The sequence below is a fragment of the Mus caroli genome, unplaced genomic scaffold, assembly GCF_978045245.1.
Source record: "Mus caroli unplaced genomic scaffold, Mus_caroli_1 scaffold_1, whole genome shotgun sequence".
Taxonomy (NCBI): Eukaryota; Metazoa; Chordata; class Mammalia; order Rodentia; family Muridae; genus Mus; species Mus caroli.
The window spans coordinates 43,078,007-43,084,875 of NW_028227256.1; the positions used below are offsets into that span (position 1 = coordinate 43,078,007).

At 41.2% G+C, this 6,869-nt stretch overlaps 1 non-coding gene and 1 pseudogene across 1 annotated transcript; one reads left to right on the forward strand and one right to left on the reverse strand.

Annotated features, from left to right (window-relative positions):
* Positions 1 to 2,675: 2,675 nt before the first annotated feature.
* On the reverse strand, positions 2,676 to 2,939 carry LOC110304149 (apoptosis inducing factor BLCAP-like; annotated as a pseudogene).
* A 2,160-nt stretch (positions 2,940 to 5,099) lies between these two features.
* Trnav-uac (transfer RNA valine (anticodon UAC)) lies at positions 5,100 to 5,172 on the forward strand. Its single transcript has one exon. It is a non-coding gene; the product is annotated as a tRNA-Val (tRNA).
* Positions 5,173 to 6,869: the final 1,697 nt, after the last annotated feature.

Below are 6,869 nucleotides of genomic sequence, written 5' to 3' on the forward strand. Positions count from 1 at the left end.
AACCCTGTGCTCATCTTTGAACTTTTTACCACTGGTTTATAACAATGTGGACTTTTACCTTATGTAATCCTTTAGGTTTCTAATAAGAATTTGTGTTTTGTTTTGTTTTCATTTTAAAATTAAGAATGTATGGGATGCAAGTGTGGGGTCAGGAGTAGACCTGTATACTGGGCACAAAGTTCAGTACTGCAATGAAAAAAAGAATATTTTTTTAAACCAGAAAAAAAAAAAAAAGAAAAGTCACTAAGACATCTAATAAGGACAGGAGGGTGTGTTTGCTTCTTTTGATGTAGAGCTGTCAGATATGATGTTAAGTTGCATTTAGTGCTATGAAGAGGAAAATTCTCTTAGCACTGCTTTCATTGTGTCACCTAAGTTTGGGTATGTTGTGTCATCATTTTCATTGAGTTCCAGGAAGTCTTTAATTTCTTTCTTCATTTCTTCCCTGACCAAGTTATTACTGAGTAGAAAGTTGTTCAGTTTCCATGAGTATGTGGGTTTTCTGTTCTTTTTGTTGTTATTGAAGACCAGCCTTAGGCCATGGTGATCTGATAGGATGCATGGGATTATTTCAATCTTCTTGTATCGGTTGAGGCTTTTTTTGTGACCAATTATATGGTCAATTTTGGAGAAGGTACCATGAGGTTCTGAGAAGAAAGAATATTTTGTTTTAGGGTGAAATGTTCTGTAGATATGTATTAAATCCATTTGATTAATAACTTCTGTTAGTTTCACAGTGTCTCTGTTTAGTTTCTGTTTCAATGACCTGCCCATTAGTAAGAGTGGGAGGTTGCAGTCTCTCACTATTATTGTGTGGGGTTCAATGAGTGTTTTGAGCTTTAGAAAAGTTTCTTTTATGAATGTGGGTACCCTTACATTTGGGGCACAGATGTTCAGAATTGAGACTTTCTCTTGGTGGATTTTTCCTTTGATGAATATGAAGTGTCCTTTTGGTTGAAAGTCTCTTTTATTGGATATTAGGATGGTAACTTCAACTTGTTTCTTGGGACCATTTGTTTAGAAGACCTTTTCGAGCCTTTTATTCTGAGGTAATGTCTGTCTTTGTTATTGAGGTGTTTTTCTTGCATGCAGCAAAATGTTGGATCCTGTTTGTGTATTCAGTCTGTTAGATTATGTCTTTTTTTTAAGTTTATAAAGCTTTATTAAACATTTCAAACAGCTGTGTAATGAACACATCAGAAATAAAAGCTTTACAACAGCAGTTCAAGTGTTTTACAAGTGTGGCCTCCAAGTACCACTCTCCAGAAGCCTGCTTCCAGCTCTGTCCTGTGCCTGGCCCACCACCCCCACTCGCACACAGGAGAGGGGGGAGGAGAAGGGTACATTTCCGACTGGAAGAACAACCATGCTGATCCCCAGTGGGCAGGAGCCAGGAGAAAGTCTCATTTGGAAACACCTGTTTCTGAAGTGCAGAGAAAAGCAAACAAGTACAAAGTCACCAAATTTTTCTTCCAGTGTATTATTCATAGTATACACTCTACATGCAGGAATGAAAAAGCTCTTGGTGGGAGGATGATGGCGACTGCTCCCCTGGGTCTTGTCTGCACCACCTTGGAGTCCACTGTGCTGGTCGCTCTACAATCCTCATGCTAAATAAAAACTGCAGCAGGAGTTTTATTAACTACGTTAGCTAGCTACTACTACTAAACCACAAAATCAGAACACATTCAGTAAAGCTTCTTCAAAAGGAATATACACATGTATTAGTATGTAAACACACATATACACACAACACACACACACTCACACATATGTATGTACATACACGAGTGCACACACATACAGGGCACATCAAAAAATATCCAAAGACCTATCAAGGGAATCATGGCTGCTATGAAAAACGTAATACTTTCCCATTCACTCAGCCAGGGATCACTGGGTCTACGAGAAAACTGCACATCTCCCTCCTGAAGAGCATGCACTGGAGACATGAGGCAGCCCCTTTAGGTTGACTGAGAGAGACAGGAGGAAGAGCAAAGGGAGAGAGGCTAGGCTGGAAGGCAGGAGCCCAGATACCCAGACCAAAGAGCAATGTCTTCCCATCGCTTCTTTCTTAAAATGAGGCAGAGAAAATACTGGAGGTCTGTAGATAATGAGCAGTTGAGACATGAGTCCGTCTCACCTTCTCAACAGGGAATGAAGGATGAAAAAGCGAGGCTCTTGGGCATCAGCAATCTCTTCAAATTTGAGATAAGTACAAAAACAAACCCTGTCTTGGACAGGTGCTCTCTCCAAAAAAGGAAAGGGATGGGAGAGAACCAAGGGGAAAACAGGGAAAGGGACTGAGGAGGGAACGAGGAAGGTATTGGTGAGAAAGGGTTATGGAGGTGACATTGAGGCTACAGTGCATCAACATATCAAGGGTATAGATTCCCCAAATCAATGAGCAAGGGGGTGGCCCAATCCATCAGCCGGGACTCAGATGGTGACAGAATACACAAACATAAGACCACCCACAACTACAGGACTCTACAATAGAAGCACCGATCAGTGCCATTATTCACATTGTAAGGATAAAACATCACAAGCCAAAAGGCTCCTTTAGGAATGTGGTATCCGCAGGGATGCAGGATTTGAAACTCCAATGCTTTATGACTTATGTCAATGCCTCCCCTCCCGTCTTCTGCTTCCTTGGCAAGCTATCTCCGCAGATGTTAGGTGCCTACAACACTGGGGTCATGGGCTGATTTCAGAAGTGTGGAATCGGAGCAGTGGTACAGGAAACAATTTCCCCAGCATCTATAGTAGATGAGAAAGAGGGCTGCCAGGAAAACCAAAGCACATATTGTGCAAAGTTTATGTTGCAAGAGGAAACTGAGCAGGTAGAAGCCCATGAACATGGAGTGGCTGAACTACAGAGCAGGGTTGAGGGGCTTGGGGATGAGGAGGACGGGCAGCAGCCACTAGAGGCAATACATGATCTCTACTGGGCAGAGCCTTCACCAAGGCTGTCAGGTACTGCTGCAGGAACTGACCTAATGGGAGCCAGCAGGCACAAGTGGCTGCCCTTCGTTTTCTTCGACTCTCTCTCCAGGAGCTGAGCCACTTTGCTCTCTGGCTGTCAGCCTGGGATCACCAAGGCTGCAGGGATCCTGCGAGCCTGCCATGGCACTGCCGCGTCACTGCCGCTGCTTGCCTCCACCTTAGCTCGCCACCAATGGCCAGATTATGTCTTTTTATAGGTGAGGTGAGTCCATTAATATTGAGACATATTAAAGAGAGATGTGTTGGTTCCTGATATCTTTTTTTTTTCCGGTGGTTTTATGAGCTTGTGGTTCTCTCCTTTTGGCTTTGTTGTGAGATGCTTAATACCTTGTCCTTTCTTTGGTGCAGGTACCTTTCTTGTGTTGAAATTTTCATTATAGGATCCTCTATAGGGCTGGATTGGTAGTTAGATACTGTTTGCATTTGGTTTTGTCCTGGAATATTTTTGGTTTCTCCGTCTTTGTTGAGAGTTTTGCTAGGTATAGTAGCCTGGGCTAGCATTTGTGTTCTCTTAGGGTCTGCATGACCTCTGACCAGGCTCTTCTGGATTTCAGTGTCTCTGTTGAGAAGTGTGGTGTAATTCTGATATGTTTGCCTTTATATCTTACTTGGCCCATTTTCCTTGCAGCTTTTAATAGTCTTTATTTGTTCTGATTTAATGTTTTAAATTTTAATATTTTGATTATTATGTGATGAAAGGATTTTCTTTTCTGGTCCCATTTATTTGGGCTTCTTGTACATTAATGGCCACCTCTTTCTTTAGGTTGGGGACCTTTTCTTCTATGATGTTGTTGAAGATATTTTCAGGTCCTTTGAGCTGGGGATCTTAGCTCTCCTCTATTCTTATTATTCTTAGATTTGGTCTTTATTGTGTCCTGGATTTCCAAGAGCAGTAGAAAGCAGGAAATACTCAAACTCAGGGCTGAAACCAACCAGATAGAAACAAAGAGAATGATACAAAGTATCAACAAAACCAAAATCTGGTTCTTTGAAAGAATCAACAAGATAGATAAACTCCTAGTCAAATTAACTAAAGGGCATAGAGGCAGTATCCAAATTAACAAGATCAGAAATGAAAATGGAGACATAACAAAAGATATGGAGAAAATTTTAAAAATCATCAGATCCTACTACAAAAGACTATATTCAACAAAACTGGAAAATCTAGATGAAGTGTATGATTTTCTAGACAAATATCACATACCAAAGTTAAACCAAGAGCAGGTAAACTGTCTAAACAGACCCATATCCCCTAAGGAAATAGAAGTCATTAAGCACCTCCCAACCCCCAAAAAGTCCAGAGCTGATCGCTTTAGTGCAGAATTCTACCACACCTTCAAAGAAGACCTAATACAAATATTCCTCAAACTATTCCATAAAATAGAAACAGAAGGGGCACTACCTACTTCCTTCTATGAAGCCACAATTACTCAGATACCTAAACTACAGAAGGACCCAACCAAAAAAGAGAACTTCAGACCAATCTCACTTATGAATGTCGATGCAAAAATACTCAATAAAATTCTTGCCAACTGAATCCAAGAACACATCAAAACCATCATTCAACACGATCTAGTAGGATTCATCCTAGGGATGCATGATTGGCTCAATATACAAAAATCCATTAACATAATCCACTATATAAACAATTTCAAAGAAAAACTCACATGATCATCTCCTTAGAAGCAGAAAAAGCACTTGACAAAATACAATACCTTTCATGTTAAAAAGAATGGAGAGATCAGGAATTCAAGGTCCATACCTAAACATAGCAAAAGCAATTTACTGCAAACCAGCAGCCAATATTAAATTAAATGGAGAGTTACTTGAAGCAATCCCACTAAAATCAGGGGCAGGACAAAGATGCCCACTCTTCTCGTATCTATTCAATATAGTACTCAAAGTTCTAGCTAGAGCAATAAGACAACACAGAGATCAAGGGGATACAAAGTGGCAATGAAGAAGTAAAGGTATCACTATTTGCAGATGATATGATAGCATAGATATGGGACCGAAAAAATTCTACTAGAGAACTCCTACAGCTCATAAACAACTTCAGCAAAGTGGCTGAATATAAAATTAACTCAAGTGGTGGTTCCATAGTGTAGCGGTTATCACGTCTGCTTTACACGCAGAAGGTCCTGGGTTCGAGCCCCAGTGGAACCATAGCTGCAAAGCCAGCTGACACTTTTTCCAAAGTACCCTAGATAAAATTAACTCAAATCAGTAAACTTCCTTTATACAAATGATAAACAGGCTGAGAAAGAAATTAGGGAAGCAACTTCCTTCATGATAGACACAAGTAATATAAAATATTTTCAGGTAACTCTAACCAAAAAAAAAAAAAAAAAAGCAAGATCTGTGTGACAGTAACTTAAAATCTCTCAGAAAGCCAGGCGTGATGGCGCATGCCTTTAGTCCCAGCACTCGGGAGGCAGGGGCAGTCAGATTTCTGAGTTCGAGGACAGCCTGGTCTACAAAGTGAGTTCCAGGACAGCCAGAGCTATACAGAGAAACCCTGTCTCGAAAAGAAAAAAAAGAAAAAAAAAAAAACAACAAAAATAAAACTTCATGGTATTGGTCCAGAGATAGACGATAGACACTCGGATCAATGTAATAGAATTGAAGACCCACATATGGATGCTGGATCATTGACAAAAAAAAAAAAAAAAAAGCCAAAAATATACAATGGAAAAAAGAAAGCATCTTCAGTAAATGGTGCTGGTCTAACTGGCAATCTGTACATAGAAAAATGAAAATTGTGTTGTTGACAAGTTGACTAGGACACTTGTGCACCATACAAATGGAAAGAGCTAAGGCCAAGTGAAATGTCACCAGATGCAGGTACTCAGGTAGATTGTCTAAGTATCAGAAGCAGCTGGCTGTTCCTGTTAGCTGTCAGGACCTATGTGAAGCAGAAGTGAGGGCCTAGTGGATTGCAGGCTGGACCTCAGTGTTCACTAGGTGGAGTGGATCTGTCTGGCACAGATTGAGGGAAGCTTATGGCTCTGACCTGCCTGCTGTAGAAGGGTCTAGGCAGAGAGAGGCCCTGACTGGTACTCACTCCTGTTAGTTAAATGGCCCCTAACCTGCTTTGGTGTAGGGACCATGAGAAATTTGAATGGGCAAAGTCCTGAGGCAGTCTATTTTGACATGGACTTGGTTCAACTAGGACTCAGAGTACAGTAGTCTCATCCTAAATTGGCAAGGACATTAATGTGCCAGGGTGAAGAGCAATGACAAAGATTTGCTCTGGATTTTCATCATGATTCAACAATCATGATTGTTGATGAATGGTTGTTGAGTACATGCAAGTTCTAGCAAATGTGGTTTTCCCCTCTTGGATGTTTACAGCCTGATACTTCTCATGGACAGACACCTCCCACCTGGTCGAGGTAACCCCTCCTGCTGTGCTATACCAATTTAAAGCCTGAGATTCCTGGTAGCCATAGGCACACTTAGAGGTTCTAATGGTTTCCAGTTTCACTTTCCATGTATCTTTCCTCGGCAGCTCGGGTAGCACAGTGAGGCAGGTGAGGCGCTGGAGATATCCTTATTGACTTATACCCTCGCCCTAACCCCTCAAAGGGATGACTAGTTCTTTTCATTTGTTTTGAGACAGGGATTCTCTGTGTAGTCTTGGGTGTCCTGGAACTCACACTGTAGACTAGGCTGCTCTCAAACTCACAGAGTTTCACCTGCCTCTTCTTCCTGACTGCTGGAATTAAGGCCTGTATCAACAGCATCGCTCAAGATGATGTGTTCTCAAGTCATTGACTTTGTAGGCTTCCAGGAATTCAGCAAAGACAAACAGATGAACTGGCAGCTCTCCCGTTAGTCAGAACTCCTTAAACCAGGCTAAA